At 42.1% G+C, this 13,787-nt stretch overlaps 1 protein-coding gene across 7 annotated transcripts in view; it reads left to right on the forward strand.

The window, feature by feature from the left end:
• SOX5 (SRY-box transcription factor 5) overlaps positions 1 to 13,787 on the forward strand; it is a 639,441-nt gene that overhangs the window by 277,055 nt on the left and 348,599 nt on the right. The window contains exons 1-2 of one of the 7 annotated variants that reach the window (XM_061353710.1): positions 8,329 to 8,345; positions 11,736 to 11,902. The exons of the other annotated variants lie outside the window; for them this stretch is intronic. The gene's annotated coding sequence lies outside the window, so the exon portion shown is untranslated. Of the gene's footprint in view, positions 1 to 8,328; positions 8,346 to 11,735; positions 11,903 to 13,787 lie in introns of those variants that run through there. 7 annotated transcript variants of the gene reach the window in all.

Consider the following 13,787-nt stretch of genomic DNA (forward strand, 5'->3'; position numbering starts at 1 on the left):
GCTGCTGTTCTTAGATGACCATGTATTCCCAGTGAAGGAGACTATAACTGGTCGTTGAAAGTTTAAAGCTGAGATGATCAACATTTCGGATTGGATAGAGAGGCTGAATATTGTCCTGGCTGGCCGTTGTGAGGTGATAGTATTGATTTCTGTTTAAAGTACACATGGATGCCTACAGATGTATTCTGTGTCCCATTAGGCTCTGAATGCTCTTTTAATTCTTTGTAAGTAGCAGTGCAGTGAGTAGGCAGGCTTTGCCCTGGTTTGTTTGTTTTAAGCATAAGTAGAAATAATGCTCTGTGTGTCCATTTAAATGAATTGACCTTTTGTTAGAGCAAAGGTTGTGCGTTATTTGTTATGGAGTAACTCCATTTACCCATGGAAATAGGTGCAAAACGAGGATTATATCAGGCTACTGCAAAACTGAGAGGTAGGTCAGATTTAATGGAAACATCAGTCATTAACCCTTTTACAGCAGCTGCCTAGGGAAATCCTCGTGGATGAAAGTTGCATTGCATTCTCTTACCTAGCTCTGCTGAGATGTGAAAAAAGTGAGCTTAATGCATGTACTCTGTCTAGCAGAGTTTACTTAGGAGCTCTGCAAGGAGACAAACATAGACCTTTTTCTTTTCACATAATATGAATCAATTAAGGCTGCTAAGTTTCAGGCTGTTACCATTACTCATGGTCCTGCTGCTTTTCCACTGCTGTGCCAAGACAGTGGGGATTAGGTATGGGGTGGGCAGAGGCACAAAACGGGAATCATAATGTTAAAGTATGTTGCCTTTTCTGAATATAAAAATGAACAGTTTCTTGAACTTGCAATTATAACAGAAAAGGAGCTACATTTTTTGCAAACTGTTGGGATTTCCATGCTTCCATGCCTTTTGCACAGCAGCAATAATAAATCTGAGTGGTTACAAGGACATGAATTTAAAAAGCAAAGTGATTGTTCATTTCAAAATGATGGTACCTCTTAAAAATAGATAGTTGCAAATAAATAATAGCTAAAGTGAAAGTTATTTTAAAGTACTATCTGCATGATGATTTTTCTATAGCACAGAGGCAGGCATGATCTCTGTCCCCAAAAGCCTGCATGTTTTGCACAACAGAATTAAACAGTTTCTTAGGGTTAGGTCAGAGCTGAGGGCTCGACCGAGGAGCACTCTAAATCGGTATCGTCTTGAATTAAGATGCTAAAATTAGAAGACTGAACTGCATCCTTTGTTGAGTGGGAAAGCATGTCCTGTTCAGTCCCCAAATTCTGGTGCAAAGCTGGTTTCACATTTCTTTGTTCTGCTGTTCTTGCCGTGTTAAGTGGCAACGTTACAATACATGGAAACTAAAAGCATTGATTGTAAGTTGTAGGAAAAGAGAGGGTTTTTGTAAGCACTCCCACCCATCTGGAACTTGCTGCTCCCTTATAATCAGTCACAGATTGTTAAATAAAGTAGACTTTACTTCACCCTGAACTCTTGTTTTATTCTTCTGTGAGTAGTCTAAAATAAGTATTGGATCCCTTAATTAGAAATGAATAACCAATTGGCTTGCATTACCTGCTGGCCTTCAGAGGTCTGTAGGCACTTTTCTATTTCTTTCTGATCATATTGTATTTAATGAAGGGGTTTGCTGGCCAGCTTCCACATAGGATGCTTGCATTCTTGGTGACTGCAGTTAGTGTTTTTATTTATAATCTGTGTAGTGCTGCTTTAAATATTTTATTATTCAAAATGCAAATTATCTCCTTTAGCTTCCCTTTGTGGACGAACCTGTTTGCTTGACTTTCTGTATGTGTGTCATCTTTCCAACTGACATGCAGCAGTGTGGGATCTCACATTTGGATACTTCTCACTTGGCGCTGTGCTCATCCTTCCACTTACATTTTGAAGAGTAATTTCATATTTTCTTCTCTATCATTTTGTTTGCCAGCATGGATGAGAGCCATTCCTGGAAGGGGGTGTGCATCAGAGCTGGCACTGAGCGAACCACTGGCATAGGGAAGAGAAGCTGTTCCTGTGTCAAGAAGGCTTGGGCATGTCTAGGTTGTGCCGCCTATTCCACTTTCAGCTCATTGCCAAAATTCTGTGTGCTCCCTTATGCCAAGACCTATTGAGAGAGAGACTGTCTGTGAGTGTGTGAATTTATAGATATTTAATTAATAATTGAGCAGATAATTTCCCCAGTAATTGCCTTACCTAGGGTGAGGGAAGAAATGGAAGGTACGCATGTATGTCACATACCTTACCCTCAACTATAACCATGAGTTGATTTCCAACCTGAGCGTGACAGGTGAGGTTTGGTTGGTTGGTTGGTTGGTTTTGCTCTGGTTTTTGTCTGGAGGAAAATTTGGGAGGAGTTGTTTGTTTTGCTTAAATGATGCAACACAGGGTTCTTCCAAATCAGCCCCCTCATCAGAAATTTTTGTACAAGAAGCCTACTGTAATAAGGATTTATTGCGCATAGCTCTGTTAATGTAACATGTTGGTGAGAGTGTGCCACAGATACTCCTCTACATTTGAGCTGAACATGAATCTTTCAGTCCTAGCTGGTGAGCCATGACTGTTTAGTTTGAGTTAAAGTAGCTTGTGTTTCTAGCTGTAGCTCTTTGTTAGTCATTACAAATGTTAGTCATTACAGTGGCTAAAACTAGACTCTGTTTTTTGGCCCCACTACAAGAAGGTGAGTCAGAGTAAGGCATTTGTTAGATGAATTTGCTGAACCTGCTGATTTTTTTCTGAAATGACAGCATTGGCTCCAGCCCTGGTGAGTTGGACAGGTGCTGCACGCCCTCCTCCCAGCTGAGAGCCGCAGCACTGAGCGGTGTCCCCTGCTAAGGAGACCCAGAGACATGTGATATAGGAGGGGATCTTAAAGAGGCATCATGTAGCTGGGACCTGAGCATATTCCAGACAAAGTTAACTTACTGTCTGGATTACTTGAGGAAGCAATGATCTTCTGAATGCTTCATCTGCTGTGTCCTCAGTTGTCCTTTCACCATTCAGAAGTTGATGATTTTTCATTGTGGTATTTTTAGGTAAACTTCAAAATAGGCATATAGTTTGATGTCGCCATTATCGTTTGGGTTATTTAAGCATTCATCATACAGAAGACTCAGTCTCCATATTATCACAATAACTTTTGCCATTCTAGCACCCCTGAAGTCCAGGGAGATGAGCACAGACTCTTCTATTGTTCTTTGCCTAACTGGCGTAACTTAAGATTTCTGTGCAGGATTTAGCTGCTCGGCTAGCACCATGTCAGCTGCCTGTAATTACTGTTGAGGTAAATACTGTTGAGGTATGAGTGTCCTTCCATCACCCAAAAGCTCACCAGAGCTCTAAGAACAAGGCATAGGAGCAAGCATGGCCATTTTATTGAGTGCAATGTGTATGCTCAGCAGTGCGCTTGCTTTTCAGACTGGGGACATTGGGAAAAGCACAGGAAAGAAGGACTTCCACAAAACCCATCCAGACCTCAAGGCCAAGTGAGCAAAGAGCAGATAAGAGGTGGACTGTGAAACAAACACATTTTTGCAGAACTTCAAAGTGATTTTGAACAGTTGTAGTCTAGTCACTGACTCATCCCCTCCTCCCCCTTTTCACTTTTCCTGCCACTACATGAACAGCATGTGAAAGCACTGAAAGAAAATAAGAATCTTAAACTCATAAACATACCTGCCTCCCATCTGGCACTCATCCCAGCAGCCTGGTGATCTCCTTAGTTGTCCAGCAGATAGTTGAAAAATAAGAGTCCTGTGAAGATTAACATGTCACCATATCCCTGCCAGATGGCAGTTAGTAAAACATGGGCAAATTGCATTGGCTCTGCTTCCATCATGACAATCACAACAGAAACACTACAGTGTAGCAACATCGCTATTTTTTAAGCTAGGAAAATGAAGGGACTGTAAAGTAGGGCAATCATGGAATGCTAAACACCACTTAAACCTAATTGCAGTGAAGTAAGTAGAGTCTGAAGGGTACAAAGCACCGTTGAGGACAACCGACAGGTTTTAGCCTCTTACTCTAGGAGTATGGGGTTGAACTTTAGGAATATGGCGCTAAGCATATTTGCCTCACCACTCCATTGATAGATTCTTGCCAACTATAATTCCATTTTTTAATCAATTTTTCACTAAATGTCCATTCTTAATTTGAGAAGCTTTTGAGTCTTCAGGCCTCAGCAAAAGGGAACAGAACTGGATCATAAGGCTTGACCATGAGTTTTTAAGCCAAGACACCAAGAAACTCCCTGTTTCATAAAGATAATGAATTTGGGGTAATAATGGCATATAAAAGAAAGAAACATCAGCATGCAGTAGGAAGTCAGGCTGTTGCTCATGTGGTGTGCTGCAGCAAAACAGTATCTGGACACCTCAGCTAAACAGTAGCACCCCAAAAAGTAAAGGACAGTCTCTGTTCTACCAACTTCATCATGTAATGGTACAATTCAGTGCTCAACTGAGCCAGTGTATTAACCTCCTACTGCTGAAAGGGGAAGCCCTACTCCTCCCTGCTTGCAGCCCCTTGGTCCCATGCTCCTTCTTGTACCAGTTATGACATTTTTCAGATCCTTCTCTGAGCTTTGACTCAATAGAGATATTTGAATTACTGTGTGCACAATCTTTGTGTTTCTGGGATGAGGGGCAAGAGCCATCTCCCCAGACACCACCTTCCAGCTGGTACAGGAAACCATTTTCCCTTACATGAGAGGAAGCTAGCTGGCTGTATGTGGGAGCCTGATGCAATGATCAGGAAGCAGAGGTTGGGATGTTGCTCAGGATCTTGTCTGTGCAGATCAGAACATCATGGGGCAAAGCAGTGTCTTTCTGTACTACACAGAGCCCACCAGCACTTGGTGCAGGGATGGGGTACTGACACAGTAATATGCCTTAGTGTTTGGCATAGCGAAAGGCTACTGTGAGGGAACTTGTACCACATTTTGATATTGACTTAACAGTGTTGTTAATGCCTATTCAGGTTGTTTGAAGAGCCGTCCTTCCCTTCTCCTGCCTGGCCCTGGGCCCTATTCTGAACAATTTGTTTTGGCTGGTATCACCAAAAAATCATAAAACCATCAGAACTTGAGGAGTTACCCAGAGATGTTTCAGCCTCTCGTTTTGCTAGTTAGCAGCTAATTTGCAACTGCTGGCTTTCAGCAGGCATTTGAATTCCTTCTGAACCACCATGGGTTAAAAAGGCTGTGAGGGGTGACTGTCAGAAGTGTCTTACAAAACAAAATTTTAAATCAGCCCAGGATAAAGAATTCACTCTGAAAAATGTACTTATTCTAGTGTTTGGGTGTGTTTTAGGCAAAAGTGCCCATTACCCTTGTGCTTCTGTGAAGTTGTGAACAACTTACTTTGGTCCAATTTCAAGGATAAAAAGCAAGTAAGTGGGCAGGCTGAAGCTACATTCCCTGCTCAGAGTAAATGCTCTGCAGGCTGGGATGCTGGCAAGGTGCGTGCCTCTGCTGGCTGGAGAATTATCTTTGCTGCTTTGGATTCATTTTAGGTCAGGTATATGGGGAGAGATGGGGTTTTTTTAGCTCTTTGATGAGTCAAAAAACAGTTTGGCAACTGCAAAGCTGTTCTGCTCTTGGGTAGCTGGAATGCCATGGGTTTCAGCAGAGCTGCAATGGCTAGCACAGATCCTGCCCCACCTTTTGCAAGTTAATTTCCTATGTACTTAATGACACCAGGCAGAGATTTACAAATCCTTCTACAAGCATCAGAGGAACTCAGAAGTAATTCATTTAAAAACTGATGTTTGGTTTTCAGCAATTATATGTTTGTTTGCATTTAGCTTGCTTTCCTCTTAACTGTGGATGTATTTCATATGTCTGTGCTGCTTGCTCTGCTGAGTGACCAGAGAAAGACTGAAAATCTTCAGGAGTATTTTTTAAATTCTTTTATCAATTTTGGTAGCTGTTCTTCTCCTTGAATTCATGACCTAAATTAACCTGGCAATGTCCTGCTTCAATTGATAACATTAGCATTGCTAGCTTGGCTTCAATACATACCCAAGAGTTACTTGATAACAGCAGTTCAGCTTATTGCTGGCTGAAGGAAAATAGGGGATCTTCTCCAAACCAAAACTTCTTTAAATCACATCTTAATTTCTTACCATTTCTCTCTCTCCCCTCTGCCTTTTATTCTCTTTTCATGCCCTGAAGCCTTACCCCCTTCTCTCACCATTGCTCTTAAATATGCCTGTTCCCCTCAGGCTTTGACCTTGGGCAGGCAGTAAGCGCAAAGCAGTGTTATTTGGAGTGAAGTAACACCAGTAGTCAGGAAGGAACAATGTAGTTCAGGCCAGATAAAATAAATCTCGCATTTCCTGTCAAGAAACTGGGCCAAAAGCAATGATGAGAGACAGAGGGGGCAAACCACGCAGCTCAAAACTAGAGACATATGGGTTAGAAACAACCGCAACCATCACTTAAAAACAGAAAACAAAAAGCAAAAGCATTGGATGAAAGAGAAATAATACCAGCTCCTCGGCAATAAAAGCCCCACGACATGGGGTCTAGCCAGCTTCCAAACCCATCACATGTGGCACAAGCAGATTCTGAATTTCCTGCTACTGTACAAGATACTAATTGTCCTTTGACTAAGTTATTTAACTGATGCTTTGTGTTGTAAATTAGAGAGCTGATCTTGCTGACTTGTTTCTTCACCAGATTCCCTTCCAGACTCGAGGAGATGCACTGATTAGAAGTTTTGCTACTTCTGTTGTGTTTTAGTAACTCTCCAGCTGGTTTGCATAGCAGTGAAAATTTCAAAATCATGTAGGTTTTGTACTGCAACTCCCTTATCCTAACAATCAGCTGTTCATCCAGCACTGCTGGTGCAAGTGAATACTAACAAGTATATGACTGAAGAGTTTAGGATTGGTCCCCAAACCAGTTTTGAGCATGTGTTTATTTATAGAAGAAGGTCTGTAGTACACAGCCCAGCTACAGAGTTAGGATTTGGAGGAGTTTTTTATTTTCTTCCTGGGAAAGATCTTGTGTGTGTGGAGAGTGACATCATCTGAGGAGCATCCCAACAAGGCAGAAAGCGAGGGTGGCAGCTGGAGAGATTTGGGATGGTTCCCATGGGGGTCAGTGTTGGATCTTGATCAGTGTGGGAGACTGAACCAAAAGCAACACACCGGCTGGTGTAAGAATGTTTAAACAGACATAGCACTCTTCATCTTCAAAGTACTGTGTAAAGATTAACTAATTAGATTGGTTTTCCTCCTTAGGAAGAGTTTGCAAACTAGTGGCCAGGGAACAACTGGGATATGATTTATTTAAGTGTTGAAATGCTTTGTATAAAGTCCCTCACAGGACGCCATTAGGAAAATGCAGTTACTTTAGGGCGTGAAGAGAAATCCTTTGCGGCAAAGAAGGAGGAAGCAAAAAGCAGTCAGGTTTGTTACGGACAAAGGTAATATTTGAGCATCTCAGTTATGAGTGCTGACAGTTCAAAATGGGTCTTGACAACATACTGGAGAGGCAAAATTTCCTACCATGAAATATGTTTGGATGAGTTCAGTATTGAGGAGGGAGATTTGTGAATCACTCTGGGAGAATTTGTGTTTTCAGGAGTAAAGTTGAATGGGTGCAGAGGAGACTGGCAGGATGGATCTGCAGGATGGATCTGCAGGATAGAGATCCTTCTCCTGTCCTCCTAGAAGGAGGTTAGGCATCATCCTAAGGAGAGTATATTATGAACCTGTCTTCAGATTAAAAAAATAATAAAAGATTAAAGCTGCCAGAAGGCAGTATGAAAGGATACAAAAGGAAGGGGCTTTTTGACCTTAGGCTAGAAATAAGGAGGAGCAGTGCGTGAACATGTAGTGGACGAGTCTTTGTGCTCTGTTGTCCTCTGTGGAGGCAGTGAGCATGCCCCGTGGGGTGCAGCATGTTCCCAGGGATGCTCATGGAGCTGCCCCTCACCTGAGCAGCCCAGGAAGGGAGAATGCAGAAGGGCTTGTGCACAGTGAAGTCCCCACCACAGCCTGTCGTATGGGCTTGCCTGTGCAGGCAAGCCCAGGGTTTGATCATCGCTGAAGTGAACATTCTGACAGAAAGCTTAACTGATCTGACACAAAACTGTAGCCACAGAGTTGTCTAGCAGGGTATCAAATAGCAATATATTCAACCAGTGAACCACTGTGTTAGAACAACACATCTTCAAAACAAACTGAGCACGCCCTGCAGGTATCCTTGTTTCTAGGTATTTCTGAAAGCTCTCCTACTCTCTTAACCCTTTCAGGTGCTGTACATCTAGTGCAGATGGAGAACTTGCACTGAGGCAATCCCTTTGCCTGGTTCAGTGTGATAACTGCATTGCACTGGTAGGATTTTCTTTGAAGCTTTAACTTAGTTGCCGGCTCATTTCCCACTGCTGCATGTTGTGAGCTGGGGGGGGCAGGGGGAAGGAAGGCAGGTAATACTTTAATGGGGAGTGATACGCAAATGCCAGGCATGGTATTTGTACTTCTGTAAAGTTCTTTGCCATGTATGAAGTATAACATAAAAAAGGTTCGGTAATGATAATTGAATGTTAACACTCAAAATGAATGCTAACACTCAAAAATGGGGATGTTAACATTATTGTGTCATTAGAATAAACCAACTAAAGAACCATTGGACAAAGGCTTTATAGCTTCTTTAGGAGCAGACTAATCCAAGTTAGCAGCTGAAGCTGTAGGTGGTCAGAGAAATTTGCATCTACAATGGGAACTTTAATTTTTAGAGATTGTGGACATCAAGATTTGCACTAAGTTAGGCCCATTTTTAGCTAAAACCTGAATTTAACTCAGACCCCACTCATTTAGGATTGAGTTAGCTTGTGGCTGACTAGCATGTATATATGTGTTCTATAGAAGGGCTTGAGGACAAAATTATCACACCATGTAGCCTCATCTTAATTGTGTACCTAAATTAGGAGCCAAAGCTGCCTGTACACTCAATAGAAACAGGCAGGCTTACCCAAAGGGGGCTTCAGTGTTGTCATGTTAGGAGCCTCTGTTGACTCTATAAATGGTTAGATGCCTGAAGTTAGGTGGCATGAATACCCTCTTGAGTGCCTGATGAGTGAGTTTTGTCTTTTGAGTTCAGTTTTCAAAGTACCCAAAGCAATGTGAGAAACTCCAGGCTTGCAGTGGAACCAGGAACTGAAGAATCTGAAGCACAAGATTTCCTCTGAGTTAAAAAAAAAAAAAAAAGACCTTGGATAATGACTTTGAATTTCAGTGTTCCTTATAGCAGAGTTCAACATGCATTCCTGATCAAAATCAGGATTAAATTCTCATTTTGAATGTGCCCATCTGTTAATATATTAACTTGTTAAATATCAGAATTTTCCAGTTTTCCTGGCAAGTCATGCTCAGGATGAAGTCTTTCCAACTGTGTGTATTCAAGAATGTGTTTATATATATATGGGTATATACAAACACACATGCTCTAGACAGTGTGTAGGTGAGAATGTTATTACAAAGAAAGATTCTTCCAAATTATTTATTGCAAGAGACAGTAGCACTCCCCTGCATTTAGACTGCCTCAGTGAATTTTGAAAGATCCTGTTGGACCATAAAGCCATAATGTTTGCTCTGCCTTAGGCATTTTCAAAATTTATTAGTGAAAAAAACGCCAGGTTTCAGAAGTACAGTTTTGTCATGCCATGGGGCTCTGTTCAAACCTGGTGGTGATACAAGACTATGAAAGTCACCATTTCACTTTCATTGTCTAAGAAGTGTGTCACAGTATCACAACATCAGCGAGACAGGGGTGTCTCAGGGAGCTGAGCTCAGCTGGTACCAAATCACCTCCACTCATGAAACACGTACTGAACTAGCCACCCTTGGACCTTCCAGAGCAGCTGTAGCAGGATGGCAGTTATGTGCTCTCCCAGCCTTCCCCCTGGACATGTGCTTTCCCCTTCCTCTCTTTCCCGAGGTTGGCATTGGCTGGAGTTTCCCCAGCAATGTAGCTGGGAAATGGGGAAAAGTGGTGAGGTCTCCTGGCTGCAAATCAGACCACACCTTGTTTTCTGCAGACTCCAGCTTATACCCAGAAGCTCAAATAGTTGACTTCTGTGCAGAGGGGAAGAGGCTAAACCTTGCCAGGGAGGTGTGATTTGGAAAGCTTCAGTGGTTGTATGTAATATATTTAGTTTTCTTTTTCCCTCTCCCCACCTTTAGAAAAGGAGGAAAGTTCATGCAAAACCAATGTTTAAAGCAAATTGCAAAGCCACACATGGACAATTAAGGCCAAATTCAGGTTGTCCCTCCAATCACACTTCTGCCCTCTTGTGTGAATGCCCTGTGATACACTTCTGAACTGCAAGAACCTGGTCTAATTTTCCGTCTTCAGTACAAAGGGTGGACACACAACAGGACAGAATTAATGAGCAATTTGAATACTGGTATTTCCTAACTTTGAAATGCTTGACTTTTACCTTCCCTCCCTGCAGTGCATACCCCCCCCCCCCCCAATGTTTTCTGAATGTACACTCTGTTGTTATTGATTTCAGAATAAACACTTCACTAGATCTGAACGACATATTTCTGTCCCGTACTGCTTCTCTGAAGTTACTGGTTTCATCAGGGCTGAATTTGGCCTGTTACATCTAATGAACTGTATATTCCAAAATCAATATTAATAATGCCAAGTGCCTTTTTTAAATAGATAGTAGACACTCATATAGTCTATGTAAAGTTCATATGAAATGATACTTCCCTATTCTTTATTCATCCTTTTGGTTAATAAATAATCCTTTAGCTTCTCAGAAGTTGGTTTCTGGGATCCTGTTGGACATCTGTATATGTCATTTAGGAAGCCATCACCAGTAAATCTTTCTCTCTTCAAATTTTTGACAGAAAGGCCAGAGGTTTTAGAATTATTTGTTACTTCTCTTTGTGTTTGAGGTTTGTTGTTTGTTGGGTTTTTTTTAATGACCTATTCTATTGGTGAGTTGCAGTTTAATACTTGGGAAGCTGTAGAGCAAAATGTTGTGGCATCGGTGAGGCACTGAGTAGGAAAACCAACTATCCGCTTGCTGAGTATCTGCAATTGCTGTGAGGCACCATTTCATATGGGGGATATGAGTGACTCACAGAGGTTGGAAGGACTCATAATTTCCATACTATAACACCGTTTGCTAGGATTTTCTGACTTATATATTTATCATTATAGGCAATGTTAGACAATGTCAGAGAAAAAAAAATTCAGCCTTCATAATGTGTTTTCCTGATTGTAAATGGGGCTGGATATCCTGTACTGAAATGTCAGGTTAGATCCTTTGTAAACTCTAAAGGCTGCTCTCAGAATAGAACACTTCTGGAGTGTATTAAATTGGTGTTAATTGAGAAACACATATGCCAATGACATTTTAAGCTACGCTAAATAAAACCAAACCTTTAGCAGGTCCCTATCACAGAGAGATCCTGAGATTTCACTGAACCTGCTGCTGCCGTCATCTTTTTTCCATCTATGCATATGTTGCTTTGCAATGATATATGGTAACTCCTGATGCAAATACCACTCATGCTGTTACAGCTTAAAAGGCCTAGAAATAGAATGCAAACACAATGTCTGTTTTTTTCTGTTCCACGTTATAAAAGCCTATGACCAACAGTCTAAAGTTTGATTCATTTTCCCTGCAGTTTTCACACCAGCTGATTCCAAAACATACGTTTAGCTCTGCGAGTCATAAAAAATTCATCGTCTCTTTCTTTTTTTAGGGGAACTAATTCTGCAAGTGTCTCAGGGTTCTGCAGCTCCTGTTGCAGCAGAGCCATAGGTCAGCACCTCAGGAGGGGCCCCGTCCTCAGGCGACCCAGTGCCCAGTAGATTCACTGACTCCGCTTCCCAACACGACTCGCCCTTGTATCAGGTCCGAAGCGTATTGGTAAAGTACACGCACTTTATCTTAAGATAAATAAAGCCATTTGTAAAACGCAAAGCAAAATTGGGGTTGAAGTCCCAGTTGTGTCAATATACTCATGGGATGTGGCAATATTTTCTTGCACATTTAATTCGTTACAGAAAAGAAAGGGCAGCCTGGAAGCTACCTAGGGCTGGGTCTCAGTGGCACTCTCCACACGGCAACTCAGTGGGGCAGTGGTGAAATCCTAATGCAGCCACACAAACTCTCCCAAGCTGGTTTTGCAAACCGCTTTTGTTAGAGCAGCTGTCTTCTGCTCCGAGTTAGGGCAAGAAGACAAGAGCCGTTTATGAAGAGTCTGGTACCATTAAGTTGGCATGATATAGCTACGAGTAAAACTCTCACGGGCAGCGCACTGATTTCCAAGTGACAAAGACCACTACTGCTTTGCCACTCAGTAACTTTTTGTCTTTGAAGCAAAAAAAAAGAACAAAACCCCAGCAGATTTTTTTTCATCAAATAGCTTGTGCAGCATTTTGGGTTTGTTGGGTTTTTTTGTTTGTTCGTTTTTGTTTTTTTTTAAAGAAGTACTTTTGAAGGTGCATTGTATTGCCACTCCTTGGAAGTGTTCAAGGCCAGGCTGGATGGGGCTTTGAGCAGCCTGGTCTAGTGGAAAGGGTCCTTGCCTGTGGCAGAGGCATTGGAACTACATGATCTTTAAGGTCAGTTCCAAGCCAAATCATTCTGTGATTCTATGACTCCCTGCTTTTATGAGCAAAACTGAACAGACACTAAATCCTTGAAAGGAATTTGGCGCATGTAAAACCCAGACCTGTAGGTGCCTGGCTCCTAAGTGAAGGGGAACAGAGATCTCTTCCCTTATTGCTTCCTCAGGTGTAGTAACAGGAAGTATCCAGTGTCTGCCTCATGCACTGCTTGAAGGAGCAGTGAGGGGGATTCTCCTCTCAGGATGGTTGTTAAGCTGTTGCAAAGTCCACTTTATCCTCCTGTGGCCCCCAGTAAATACTGATTTCTCTACTGTACAGTTTCAGAAGTTCTAACACTTCTGGTGTTTCAGATAGAGCCTTGGGTTGTGGGAGGTCTGGTGGAACTGTGCAAGTGGAAATGTATCATCATGTGGGACATGGTCAACTGGTAGCTATGCTCCAGCTGGATGTTGGCTTGTTGTGTCTGTCAGGAACAAGGACTTGGATTTACATCTCCAGTTATTTGATAAATGGAAATGAATGAAGCCACTTATTTTTTTGAAGGACTATCTCCCAAGCCGCCTCTTGTATGGGAGGTATTAGACTGTGTATTGGGTAGTTTCTAATGCAGGATATGTATTTTTTCAGGTCAGTCAGGTTTTCCTGTTCTTGTTTGTTATGTACAGTACAACAGGTGGTTTTAAAGTGAATATGTGCTTACAACATCCTACAAAGATGATAGCATATTTATTTGCATTTTGCAGATGAGAGAACACAGAGTGATCAAGTGCTTATGCAGGCCAGACAGGAGAACCATGGCAGGAGGAAAGAGGATTCTCTGACCACTGATTGTGGATATTGTCTGTCCAGCCTGTCTGTCCTTCCTCCTTGTGGCATAGGAACCCATCACCATCCATGGGAGCAGCTCTGGAGTGGAGACTTGCATGCTGTTGTGACTAGCCAGCTGTTTGCCACAGTCTCTCAGAGGGTAGCTGCCTGCGGAATCTGATTATAACTCGCTTAATTGTTCATTTCCTTGTAATTGTTCTTGCTTCTGCCTCTCCATTAATGGTGCCCTATGTTGACAGGACCAGGAGGGCAATGCTGTGCTACTCTCTTTTCTCCTTTCACGTGTCTCAGACATGATAGCTGCCTTGCAGCCAGCATGTGACCACAGAATTACACACTCTTAATAACTGCTT

Source organism: Neopsephotus bourkii, unplaced genomic scaffold, assembly GCF_033783945.1.
Source record: "Neopsephotus bourkii isolate Nb327-2 ecotype Australia unplaced genomic scaffold, CSIRO-AGI_Nbou_v1 NB_690, whole genome shotgun sequence".
In the NCBI taxonomy this organism is placed as follows: Eukaryota; Metazoa; Chordata; class Aves; order Psittaciformes; family Psittacidae; genus Neopsephotus; species Neopsephotus bourkii.